The sequence below is a fragment of the Heloderma suspectum genome, chromosome 6 (assembly GCF_057233095.1).
Source record: "Heloderma suspectum isolate Gila_16-S chromosome 6, 16-S_ref, whole genome shotgun sequence".
Taxonomy (NCBI): domain Eukaryota; kingdom Metazoa; phylum Chordata; class Lepidosauria; order Squamata; family Helodermatidae; genus Heloderma; species Heloderma suspectum.
This window is the reverse complement of record NC_139463.1, coordinates 30,806,876-30,819,030: the sequence shown is the minus strand read 5'-3', so window position 1 is coordinate 30,819,030 and position 12,155 is coordinate 30,806,876. Positions and strand designations below refer to the sequence as shown.

General features: G+C 46.2%; 1 long non-coding RNA gene across 1 annotated transcript in view; it reads left to right on the top strand.

The window, feature by feature from the left end:
• The window catches only part of LOC146340602 (uncharacterized), a 105,495-nt gene that overhangs the window by 75,091 nt on the left and 18,249 nt on the right, over positions 1-12,155 (top strand). The window lies entirely within an intron of this gene.

Genomic DNA, 12,155 nt, shown 5'->3' with positions numbered 1-12,155 from the left:
CAAATAGCCCTGCTCATGTTATAGAGCAAATAAATCACACCCAAATGAGAGCTGTAATTCCCCAAAGTACACAAGGAATTGATTTTGCTATGACAGTCAGCATGATGAACTGGTGCCGCAGTGTACAGGCATGTTTTAAGCTGCAGTTGGTTAGTTAACTCCTTCCCTTTTGTCTTTTTGGCCTCTCTGCAATGGTGTAATGCTAGGCAACAGATTCATGAGATTTAGGGCACAATCCTATGCATGTTTTGACAGAAAAAAGGTCTACAACTCCCAGCATTCCCCAGCTAGCATGGCTGGCTGGGGCATGCTGGGAGTTGTAGGCCTTTTTTTCTATCTAAACATGCATAGGATTGCACCCTAAATCTCAGCAAGTTCAGATCTCCTGCCCAATCAGCTGCCTGAGACATGCACATGGTGCATGCATGCTGAAATCCTGCAAGTCAAGGCACAGGACTGTCAAGTGGGAAAGGAACAAAGATGATCAAGTCCAAAGGCGGGACCATTTCCCTACAACCAGCCTTCCTCAGATCAGACACCGAATCAGCAAACGCAACAAGCGAAGAATGGGAACAGTGCCAAAAAGGTGAGTGGGCAGCCACAGACTTTCCATAAGAGAGTGATGCAAAATGCCACTGCTGTTCTCCAGATGTTGTGGACTTCTGCTCCCACCAGCCCCAGCCAGAATGCCATTGGTCAGGATTCTGAAAGATATAGTTTAAAACATCTGGTGAGCACCAGGTTGGAGAAAGCTGGTATAGGGCAGTATTGTCCTATATATGTATCAAGGATTTGATGGGTTCTCCCAGTTCCCTTAGGGATCAGTTATGAAGTCTTTAGACTGGAGTTAGACAACCTGGTGTCCTCCAGTTAGGGATGTCAGAGAATGCAATCAAATGATTTTGGATATGGATTATTTTAAATTTGTTTGTTGTTGTTGTTGTTCAGTCATTCAGTCGTGTCCGACTCTTCGTGACCCCATGGACCATAGCACGCCAGGCCTTCCTGTCCTGCGCTCTCTCCCGGAGCGTGCTCAAGTCCATATTCATTGCATCAGTGATGCTATCTAGCCACCTCATCCTCTGCTGTCTCCTTCTCCTTTTGCCTTCAGTGTTTCCCAGCATCAGGGTCTTTTCTAGAGAGTGTTCTCTTCGTATTAGGTGGCCAAAATATTTGAGCTTACTGGATTTTAAATTCCTGCATTGCTGCTAGGTTTTATGGTGGTTGTACTTTTATGCTGTAGTTTTAATGCTTTTATATTGTTTTATGCTGTACTTGTGGTTTTAGTTTTTGTGAACTGTTTTAATTTTTGTGAACTACATTAAGGGAGCAATCCTATGGCCACTAGTCAGTGGCTAGATGGCCATAGGATATCTGGTTTTCCGGGAACCAACCTTCCCCCGCTTCTGCACTGCCTTGCAGGCAGGGCAGAACAGCTCTGCACTCCGCACTCTGAAGAGGAGTGTGGAGCAGCCAAAACGGGGTGTTCTGGGGGGCGTTCTGGGACGGGGAAGGTGGAAATGCTGGAACGACACATCCTATGTGTCATCTGGCAGCCTCCTCCCCCACTCTGCCTTCCCGCAGCTAGATAGTCGAAATCAGCTGTCTACCTGCAAATGTGGGGCAGGAGAAGCACGGAGGGAACAATCCCCTCCATGCTTCTCCTGCCCTGCATTGCATAGACAATCACCTCTGAGTTTGGAGGCGGCTGCCTATCCCCATAGGATTGCATCCTAAATGATGTAGTTTAGAGTATCAGAAACACAGGACTCCACAGAACAAAACCTAAGCTGTCAAGAATGCACATTTGCTGTCACAAATGCACAATGGTGACTCTACTCACATGCTGGGAAACTGAGCATAAATGTCTATCAGTAAAATATACTTCAGACCAATAATTTTAATAAGGAATGAAAGAACAAACTATGCTGGGAATCTTACAGAGAGGATTAAATAAAATATTTTCCCCCATGGCTTCATTATTTCCAGGCATTTTACATTTCTAGTCTTTCCATAAAAGTGTGCTTATTACATAGTTTTCAGACATCATTTTGGGGGGAGTAAAGGCTGGGTAACAATACAGAAATACTTCGTCTTAAATTCTGAAAGAAAATATTTCATAATTCAAAGCTGTTCAATTTTTCCAGTTTTTCTGAAAAAAACAAAAATGGTCCTTGGGGGAAAAAAGAACAGGTTCCCCCCCCCCCAGGGTTTTCCATTTTTTTCCTGAGCCTTCACATCTCTACCATCCACACATAAGAGTACGATATCAGGACACTGGCAGGAACCCCAAGGTTTGTTGCAAAATTGAAAATGAGGTGGGAGCAGTTATGGAATGGAGTATTTTTGGAGGAGAGCATGGCTGACTGACTGGAACACTGAGCAGAAGCACTCCACACTGCAACATGCCAGCGTGGTGTAGGGGTGAGAGTGTTGGACTGGGACTTGGGAGATCCAGGTTCTAGTCCCCACTTGGCCATGAGGCTCACTGGGGGACCTTGGCCCAGTCCCTGACTCTCAGCCTAACCTACCTCACAGGGTTGTTCTGAGGATAAAATGGAGAAGAGGAGAATCATGTAGGTTGCCTCTGGTTCCTGGCACTAGGAAAGAAAGGCAGGATATAAATGTAATATAAATGTAATAATAAACATATTGCTGTAGCTCCCCCTGTGTCATGTAATTTGGGTGATGAGTACTAAGGATGAGCTGAAGATGTCCTTCCAGCGCTTACCACCCTGTTTGCTACAGGCTGCAGTGCAAACAGAGCTTTCCCTTTTGGCAATTTATCAGTGTGTACATGCAAACAGAGACAAGGTGTTCACCCTACCTACTGTGTCAGTGATTGCGCTCCTTCCCACTGTTGGGCACCATTTTCTAATCTCTCTTTCTCTTTATCCCCAAGTTGGTAGAATGGGGGCAGAAACCATTGCCTTCACTCTGGGTTGTATCCAATGTTAGTCCAATTTAAGTCCTGTTCATTTCAATGGGTGTATTCTAAATAGCACCATTTTTAATTTATTTATTACATTTCTATACCACCCAATAGCCTAAGCTCTGTAGGCAGTTTGCAACAAAAAAACCAACATAATAAAATGCAATATAAAAGTTTAAAATGACAATATAAAATAAAAATACTAACCAAATAGAACCCAGCAGCAGTGCGAAGATTTAAAATACAGTACCAGATTTAATAAAGAAAGACTAAAAAGTCTGGGGAAATAAAAAAAAAGTCTTCACCTGGTGCCAAAAAAAGCACAATGTAGGTGTCAAGCGAGCCTCTCTGGGAAGCTCATTGCATAAATGGGGTGCCACAACAGAAAAGGCCCTCTTCTTAGTAGCAAACCACCTCTCTTCCTTCAGTGGGGGTTCCCGGAGAAGGACCACTGAAGATGATCTTAGGATCCAGGCAGGTGTATATGGAGAGATACAACCCTCTGATTTGACCTCAGATGATATCACAAAGCCAGATCTCATTAGTTACACTGAGTCATCATGAAGCCAAATCAGAGTGATAGCAATGCTTCCCGCCCTTGCTCTAACAACAACAACAACAGCAACAACAACTCTACAAATGGCTCCCAGGAAAAGTGAGGAGAGCAATTGCTGGGACAGGTGGCCAATAACATTAAAAAAGATGGCCGCAGGGGGGCATGGGGGGAGTATTTCCATGAACAATTTCCCCTCTCCAAAAAGCCCCCTTTCCAAGCTGAAACATGTTTGCCAGCAAAGTTTCAGCAAAGCTCTAATGAGCCCTCGATTCTTGGACTGGCAGCTCCAGAGAGCACCCTTCCTTCTTGGTTTCCCGTGCCAGAAGGAAAACAGCCTCCTAAATGCAGCCTCCCACTGACATGGAAATAAGTAAAATAAAAGCATCAGTCTCAAGGGAAAGGGCAGATCACTTAGGAGTTCCTTTCCAAGGAGGGCCTCTGACCAGCCTACCCTTTCTCCTTGCACCGGCTCAGAGAAAATCCCCTTAGTTATTTCAATTACATGGATGACTGGCGAGAGTTTGAACACAAGTAATAGAGTCGGCAGCCCTTGATTGAAGTTTTTTCCCCCTTCTCACTAGCGCCGTTTGAATTGGCATCATTGACCTTCAAAGAGGGGGAACTGCTAATGCAGGGGTTAACCTCTGTGCCACTCATTCGGGCCTGTCGTTAGCGCTTAAGCCCATGGCAGGTGTTTTCTGTTGTACCCTAGGAGGCCTGATACCTCTTTGGTGTTCAGTCTCCACCCCCCCCCCATCCCCCCCTCCATGCTGACTGACTGGAACGCAACGTATGAGAAGCTGCCATTGTGTCTTTCTGCTCTGTCCTGAGTAGATGGTACCAAGCTAGGTTGATCATTCCTAAGGAACTCCAGGCTCAAATTGACACAGGATACTAGGTATTGCTAGGATCAAGAGCTACAGGAGATAGTGCTAGGGATATACGAAACATCTACCTGGCTCCGCACCGGGCAATCCGCAGCAGGGGGGAGGCGCTCCGTCCCTCCCCCTGGAATCCTCGACGGGGGGGGAGGCGATCCGGTCCTCCCCCCCAGAATCCTGCCAAGCCGCGGAGCCGCCAGCTGGCTCTGGCCGCCCACAGCCAGACATCCAACTGCTGGGCAGCCCTTGTTTGTTGTTCAGTCATTCAGTCGTGTCCGACTCTTCGTGACCCCATGGACCATAGCACGCCAGGCCTTCCTGTCCTCCGCTATTCCCGGAGCGTGCTCAAGTTCATATTCATTGCATCCGTGATGCTATCTAGCCATCTCATCCTCTGCCGTCCCCTTCTCCTTTTGCCTTCAGTCTTTCCCAGCATCAGGGTCCTTTCCCGTGACTTTTCTCTTCGCATTAGGTGGCCAAAATATTGGAGCTTCAGCTTCAGTAACTGTCCTTCCAATGAATGACCAGTGTCAGGGTTGATTTCCTTTAGGATGGACTGATTTGACTTCCTTGCAGTCCAGGGGACTCGTAAGAGTCTTCTCCAGCACCACAGTTCGAAAGCATCAATTCTTCGGCGCTCAGCCTTCCTTATAGTCCAGCTCTCACAGCCATACATAACTACTGGGAAAACCATTGCTTTGATTAGATGGACCTTTGTTGGCAAGGTGATGTCTCTGTTTCTTACTATGCTGTCTAGGTTGGCCATAGCTTTCCTCCCAAGAAGCAAGCGTCTTTTAATTTCAAGGCTACAGTCACCGTCTGCGGTGATCTTGGGGCCCAAGAAAGTAAAATCTGTCACTGCTTCCATTTCTTCCCCTTCTATATGCCAGGAAGTGATGGGGCCAGATGCCATGATCTTCGTTTTTTTAATGTTGAGTTTCAAACCAGCTTTTGCACTCTCCTCTTTCACCCTCAACAAGAGGCTCTTTAGATCCTCTTCACTTTCTGCCATTAGGGTGGTATCGTCTGCATATCAGAGGTTGTTGATAATTCTCCCAGCAATCTTAATTCCGACCTCTGATTCATCCAACCCAGCATTTCTCATGATGTACTCTGCATATAAGTTAAATAAGCAGGGTGACAATATGCAGCCTTGTCGTACTCCTTTCCCAATTTTGAACCACTCGGTTGTTCCATGTCTGGTTCTTACTGTTGCTTCTTGACCCTCGTACAGGTTTCTCAGGAGACAGGTAAGGTGGTTTGGTACTCCCATCACTTTAAGAATTTGCCACAGTTTGTTGTGATCCACACAATCAAAGGCTTTAGCGTAGTCAATGAAGCAGAAATAGATGTTTTTCTGGAATTCTCTTGCTTTCTCCAAGATCCAGTGAATGTTGGCGATTTGATCTCTTGTTCCTCTGCCTCTTCGAAACCCAGCTTGTACTTCCGGTAGTTCTTGGTTCACATACTGCTGAAGCCTAGCTTGTAGGATTTTGAGCATCACCTCGCTGGCATGTGAAATGAGCGCAATTGTGCGGTAGTTTAAACACTCTTTGGCGTTGCCCTTCTTTGGAATTGGAATGTAAACTGACCTTTTCCAGTCTTGCGGCCATTGTTGAGTGTTCCAAATTTGTTGGCATATTGAATGCAGCACTTTAACAGCATCATCTTTTAGGATTTTAAATAGCTCAGCTGGAATACTGTCATCTCTGCTAGCTTTGTTGTTACTAATGCTTCCTAAGGCCCACTTGACTTCACTCTCGAGGATGTCCGGCTCAAGTTCAGTGACCGCACTATCATGGCTATCAAGGACATTACTATCATGGCTATCAAGGACATTAAGATCTTTCCTGTATAGTTCTTCTGTGTATTTTTTCCACCTCTTCTTAATCTCATCTGCTTCTGTGAGGTCCCTGCCTTCTTTGTCCTTTATCATGCCCGTCTTTGCCAAAACGTTCCCTTGAGATCTCCAATTTTCTTGAAGAGATCTCTAGTCTTTCCCATTCTGTTGTTTTCCTCGATTTCCTTGCATTGTTCATTTAAGAAGGCCTTCTTGTCTCTCCTTGCTATTCTCTGGAACTCTGCATTCAGTTGGATATATCTTCCCCTTTGTCCCTTGCTTTTTGCTTCCCTTCTTTCGTGAGCTACTTGTAAAGCCTCATCAGACAGCCACTTGGCTTTCTTGCATTTCTTTTTCTTTGGGATGGATTTCGTTGCTGCCTCCTGAACAGTGTTACGGACCTCCGTCCATAGTTCCTCAGGCACTCTGTCTATCAGGTCTAATCCCTGAAATCTATTCCTCACCTCCACTGTATATTCATAAGGGATATGATTTAGGTCATACCTGAACGGTTTAGTGGTTTTCCCTACGTTCTTCAATTTAAGCTGAAATTTTGCAACAAGAAGCTCATGATCTGAGCCACAGTCAGCTCCAAGTCTTGTTTTTACTGACTGTATAGAGCTTCTCCATCTTTGGCTGCAAAGGACATAATCAATCTGATTTCGATATTGACCATCTGGTGATGTCCATGTGTAGAGTCACCTCTTCTGCTGTTGGAAAAGAGTGTTTGCTATGATCAGCGTGTTCTCTTGGCAAAACTCTATTAGCCTTTGTCCTGCTTCATTTTGTACACCAAGGCCATGCCTGCCTGTTATCCCGGTGATTTCTTGACTTCCTACTTTAGCATTCCAATCCCCTATGATGAAGAGGACATCTTTTTTGGGTGTTAGTTCTAGAAGGTGTTGTAGGTCTTCATAGAACCAATCAACCTCAGCTTCTTCGGCCTCAGTGGTTGGGGCATAGACTTGAATTACTGTGATGTTGAATGGTTTGCCTTGGATTCATACTGAGATCATTCTATCGTTTTTAAGATTGTACCCCAGTACTGCTTTTCCCACCCTTTTGTTGACTATGAGTGCTACTCCGTTTCTTCTAAGGGATTCTTGGCCACAATAGTAGATACGATGGTCACCTGAATTAAATTCGCCCATGCCTGTCCATTTGAGTTCGCTGATTCCCAAGATGTCAGTGTTCAATCCTGCCATCTCATGTTTGACCACCTCCAGCTTACCTTGATTCATTGATCTGACATTCCAGGTTCCTAAACAATATTGTTCTTTACAGCATCAGATTTTCTTTTCACCACCAGACACATCCACAGCTGAGTGTCCTTTCGGCTTTGGCCCAGCCGCTTCACTCTTTCTGGCGCTACTTGGAAATACCCTCTGCTCTTCCCCAGTAGTATATTGGACACCTTCCGACCTGAGGGGCTCATCTTCTGGCGTCATCTCTTTTAGCCTTGTGATACGTTCCATGGGGTTTTCTTGGCAAGAATACTGGAGTGGGTTGCCATTTCCTTCTCCAGTGGACCACATTTTGTCAGAACTCTCTGCCATGACCTGTCCATCTTGGGTGGCCCTGCACGGCATAGCTTATGGCTTCACTGAGTTACGCAAGCCCCTTCGCCACAACAAGGCAGTGATCCATGAAGGGGCTGGGCAGCCGTGCAGGGACTCAAATGGCAGCTGTCGTAGCCGCCGCCTTTTGCGTCCCTGTATTGAGCTGTGATAGGCTACGTAAATATTTACGTAGCCTATCACGGCAGGGGGAATAACCCCAGCATATGCAAATGGTGGTAGCCACCGCCATTTACGTACGCTGGGTTTTTTTCCCCCTGCCATGATAGGCTACATACTTATGTAGCCTATCACGGCAGGGGGAAAAAAACCCAGCGTATGCAAATGGTGGTAGCTGCCGCCATTTGCGTACGCTGGGTCCCCCCCCCCCCCCGCCGTGATAGGCTATGTAAATACTTACATAGCCTATCACGGCCTCCGCACTGTGTTAGCCGTGATAGGCTACGTAAGTATTTACGTAGCCTATCACGGCTATGAAGAGGAGGCAGCGAATGGTGGCCGCAGGACGGCCGCCATTCGCAAAGCAGCGCGGACGGGAGCAGGTAAGTGCTCCATTTCGCGCACCTTTTGTGGGTTGGGGGTGGCAGGGACTTTGTCCCGCACACCTTTCGTGGGTTGGGGGGGCAGGGGCTTCATTCTGCGATGGATTTCAGGGGGCCAAATGCACTGGCATTCGGCCTCACCGAGATCCGTCGCGGAATTCTCTGACATTCTCTGACATAGATAGTGCTGACGCCAGATTCCAGAGAGCCCTTGTGCAAGACTGTCAATGGGCCTCTTCCCTTGGTGAGTCTACTTTCTACCTAGTTACCAGCTGCTCTTGTTTCTCATCATCTTTAACATCATAGCTACTACTTGCTTGCTTGAAAGGCAGAGAGCCAGTGAGCAAGTAGGCAGTGGGAATTGCTGCTCCTCCTTCTCACCATCGCTGTTGTCTGGGCCAGAGTGAGAGGCAGATGAATGAGGTTGCAATGATGAACAGGAGGAGCAAGTCCAGAGGGTTCTTATCATTGGGCCCCTGCTGGGGTGTGGGGCCTTGGCAGGTGCCTGACCATGTTGACCTTGATGCCAGCCCTGACAGGAGGACCCATATGCCTGTCAGGCTACTGACACCAAGGGAGACCTCTTTGAAAGAGATTCCACAGCAAATTCCAGCCTCACAGAAGACATGGGCTAACCTGAGGAGTCCTGTTGCACAGGATGCCTCCTTCTGAGGTCCTGAAGCACTTTGTTGCCCCCACTCCAATTCCTGCCTTGGTTCCCAACTCTCCTCCCTCATCCTGCAGCTTTCCAGAGCACTGGTGATGGCAGACCAGATGAGAGATTCAGAAGTCATGGTTGGAGCGCTTGCCTGGTTGCCAGAAGACCCTTTTTGTTGTTGTTCAGTCGTTCAGTCATGTCCGACTCTTCGTGACCCCATGGACCATAGCACGCCAGGCTTTCCTGTCCTGCGCACTCTCCCGGAGTGTGCTCAGGTTCATATTCATTGCATCGGTGATGCTATCTAGCCATCTCATCCTCTGCTGTCCCCTTCTCCTTTTGCCTTCAGTCTTTCCCAGCATCAGGGTCTTTTCCAGAGAGTTTTCTCTTCGCATTAGGTGGCCAAAATATTTGAGCTTCAGCTTCAGTATCTGTCTTTCCAATGAGCACTCAGGGTTGATTTCCTTTAGGATGGACTGATTTGTCCTCCTTGCAGTCCAGGGGACTCGTAAGAGTCTTCTCCAGCACCACAGTTCGAAAGCATCAATTCTTCGGTGCTCAGCCTTCCTTATAGTCCAGCTCTCACAGCCATACATTACTACTGGGAAAACCATAGCTTTGATTAGATGGACCTTTGTTGGCAAGGTGATGTCTCTCCTTCTTACTATGCTGTCTAGGTTGGCCATAGCTTTCCTCCCAAGGAGCAAGCGTCTTTTAATTTCATGGCTACAGTCACCGTCTGCGGTGATCTTGGAGCCCAAGAAAGTAAAATCTGTCACTGCTTCCATTTCTTCCCCTTCTATATGCCAGAAAGTGATAGGGCCAGATGCCATGATCTTCGTTTTTTTAATGTTGAGTTTCAAACCAGCTTTTGCACTCTCCTCTTTCACCCTCAACAAGAGGCTCTTTAGATCCTCTTCACTTTCTGCCATTAGGGTGGTATCGTCTGCATATCAGAGGTTGTTGATAATTCTCCCAGCAATCTTAATTCTGACCTCTGATTCATCCAACCCGGCATTTCTCATGATGTACTCTGCATATAAGTTAAATAAGCAGGGTGACAATATGCAGCCTTGTCGTACTCCTTTCCCAATTTTGAACCACTCGGTTGTTCCATGTCCGGTTCTTACTGTTGCTTCTTGACCCTCGTACAGGTTTCTCAGGAGACAGGTAAGGTGGTTTGGTACTCCCATCACTTTAAGAATTTGCCACAGTTTGTTGTGATCCACACAATCAAAGGCTTTAGCGTAGTCAATGAAGCAGAAATAGATGTTTTTCTGGAATTCTCTTGCTTTCTCCAAGATCCAGTGAATGTTGGCGATTTGATCTCTAGTTCCTCTGCCTCTTCGAAACCCAGCTTGTACTTCCGGTAGTTCTTGGTTCACATACTGCTGAAGCCTAGCTTGTAGGATTTTGAGCATCACCTCGCTGGCATGTGAAATGAGCGCAATTGTGCGGTAGTTTGAACACTCTTTGGCGTTGCCCTTCTTTGGAATTGGAATGTAAACTGACCTTTTCCAGTCTTGCAGCCATTGTTGAGTGTTCCAAATTTGTTGGCATATTGAATGCAGCACTTTAACAGCATAATCTTTTAGGATTTTAAATAGCTCAGCTGGAATACTGTCATCTCTGCTAGCTTTGTTGTTACTAATGCTTCCTAAGGCCCACTTGACTTCACTCTCGAGGATGTCCGGCTCAAGTTCAGTGACCGCACTATCATGGCTATCAAGGACATTACTATCATGGCTATCAAGGACATTAAGATCTTTCCTGTATAGTTCTTCTGTGTATTTTTTCCACCTCTTCTTAATCTCATCTGCTTCTGTAAGGTCCCTGCCTTCTTTGTCCTTTATCATGCCCGTCTTTGCCAAAACGTTCCCTTGAGATCTCCAATTTTCTTGAAGAGATCTCTAGTCTTTCCCATTCTGTTGTTTTCCTCGATTTCCTTGCATTGTTCATTTAAGAAGGCCTTCTTGTCTCTCCTTGCTATTCTCTGGAACTCTGCATTCAGTTGGGTATATCTTCCCCTTTCTCCCTTGCTTTTCGCTTCCCTTCTTTCGTGAGCTACTTGTAAAGCCTCATCAGACAGCCACTTTGCTTTCTTGCATTTCTTTTTCTTTGGGATGGATTTCGTTGCTGCCTCCTGAACAATGTTACGGACCTCCGTCCATAGTTCCTCAGGCACTCTGTCTATTAGGTCTAATCCCTGAAATCTATTCCTCACCTCCACTGTATATTCATAAGGGATATGATTTAGGTCACACCTGAATGGTTTAGTGGTTTTCCCTACGTTCTTCAATTTCAGCCGAAATTTTGCAAGCAGCAGCTCATGATCTGAGCCACAGTCAGCTCCAGGTCTTGTTTTTACTGACTGTATGGAGCTTCTCCATCTTTGGTTGCAAAGGACATAATCAATCTGATTTCGATATTGACCATCTGGTGATGTTCTTGTGTAGAGTTGTCTCTTGTGCTGTTGGAAAAGAGTGTTTGCTATGATCAGCGTGTTCTCTTGGCAAAACTCTATTAGCCTTTGTCCTGCTTCATTTTGTACACCAAGGCCATGCCTGCCTGTTATCCCGGTGATTTCTTGACTTCCTACTTTAGCATTCCAATCCCCTATGATGAAGAGGACATCTTTTTTGGGTGTTAGTTCTAGAAGGTGTTGTAGGTCTTCATAGAACCAATCAACCTCAGCTTCTTCGGCCTCAGTGGTTGGGGCATAGACTTGAATTACTGTGATGTTGAATGGTTTGCCTTGGATTCGTACTGAGATCATTCTATCGTTTTTAAGATTGTACCCCAGTACTGCTTTTCCCACCCTTTTGTTGACTATGAGTGCTACTCCGTTTCTTCTAAGGGATTCTTGGCCACAATAGTAGATACGATGGTCACCTGAATTAAATTTGCCCATGCCTGTCCATTTGAGTTCGCTGATTCCCAAGATGTCAGTGTTCAATCCTGCCATCTCATGTTTGACCACCTCCAGCTTACCTTGATTCATTGATCTGACATTCCAGGTTCCTAAACAATATTGTTCTTTACAGCATCAGATTTTCTTTTCACCACCAGACACATCCACAGCTGAGTGTCCTTTCGGCTTTGGCCCAGCCGCTTCACTCTTTCTGGCGCTACTTGGAAATACCCTCTGCTCTACTGAGGAGCAAGTGTC